Source organism: Pseudorca crassidens, chromosome 7 (assembly GCF_039906515.1).
Source record: "Pseudorca crassidens isolate mPseCra1 chromosome 7, mPseCra1.hap1, whole genome shotgun sequence".
Taxonomy (NCBI): domain Eukaryota; kingdom Metazoa; phylum Chordata; class Mammalia; order Artiodactyla; family Delphinidae; genus Pseudorca; species Pseudorca crassidens.
The window spans coordinates 82,303,290-82,304,894 of record NC_090302.1 but is presented as its reverse complement, the minus strand read 5'-3'; positions in this window follow the sequence as shown (position 1 = coordinate 82,304,894).

The window sequence follows — 1,605 nt, the reverse complement described above, 5'->3', positions numbered from 1 at the left end:
TCGCTACTGCATCAATGTTATTACGCATTGGTTAAGAGCACTCACTGTCGATCCTCAGTCTGAGTTAGAATCCTGCACTTACTAATCGTGCAATCATGGGCAAGCTCATTAACCTCTCTGGTCTGTTCCTCATCTATAAAATGGAGATAATAATATTGACTTCAAATGGTTGTCGTGAGAATTAAGGGAGTTTAAAAACGTAGAGCCCTTAAACATGTGGCTGGCACATAATAAGTGTTCAATATAGGCTGGCTATTTTTATTACTGAAAATAAAGCTGTGTGAATATCCTTGAATATATATCTTTTCATTTGTCTAATTTTAAAAATTAATTCCACAAAGTGAAATTGCTGTTTCAAAATATAGGCACATGAAACAGACAAAATGTTATTTTAAGGTTGCCTAAGAGTTTTCTATTACTGGAAATGGATATACTACTGAGTGTTCACAAATTTGGAAACGTGAAAAAAAATCAAAAGAAAAATAGTCCCTGAAGAAATAATCAAGGGAGAAAAAAAAGAGCTTTTAAAAGTTATAATCATAATTCTCAGAGAGATTTAAGAAAATATGGGTCCATAAAATAAGGATGCTGTGAGAAGAAAATAATTTGTGAGTAAGAACTAGCTTTTGGAAATTAAAAAATATAATTTCCTGAACTAAAATTTAATAAGGAGCTAGAAGACAGAGTTGAGGACATCTCCCAGGATGAAAAACAAAAGGCAAAAATAGAAAAAATCAGGCTTCCCTGGTGGCGCAGTGGTTGAGAGTCCACCTGCCAATGCAGGAGACACAGGTTCATGCCCCGGTCTGGGAAGATCCCACATGCCGCAGAGCGGCTGGGCCCGTGAGCCATGGTCGCTAGGCCTGCGCGTCCAGAGCCTGTGCTCCGCAACGGGAGAGGCCACAACAATGAGAGGCCCATGTACTGCAAAAAAAAAAAAAAAAAAAAAAACAGAAAAAATATGAGAGAGAGGTAAGACACAGAGAGAGTCAATCTGAGAAGCCTCACATTTGACTGATAAGGCTCCAGCAAAAGAGAAGAGAAAAAAAGGATTATCAAAGACCCTGTACAAAACTTTATGCCAAAAAGAAGAATTTATCTCCATTTTGAAAAATCCACAGAACAAGTGACAAAGACATAGACCTAGACATATCTTTATGAAATTTCAGAACTCAAAGATGAAGAAAAGATCTCAAAATCTCCTGGAAGGGGGAAAGATATGCACTACCCTGCTTATCAGCAGCCCAAGTTTCTAGAAATCAATGGCACAAGCCCTTCAAATTTCCGAGGGAAAATGATTTTCACTTTAAAATGCTATACTCAAACTTTCAGTCAATATGAGGAGAAAATAAGGACATCATCAAGCATTCAAGGACACAGAAATTTTACTTAATCCATATATAAGAGTAACTTCTTTGCAAGTTACTTGAGGATGTACTCCAGCAAGATAAGGGAGTAATAAAGCAAAGAGAAATAAAAGAGGAATATTAAAAGGAAAATCCTAATATGATAACCCTGTAGCAATTGTAGAAATTGACCAGTCCAGATTAGAGCAAGAATATGGAGGCTTCTGGGAATGGGTGAGTGGTTTGCTATTGCCAGCTC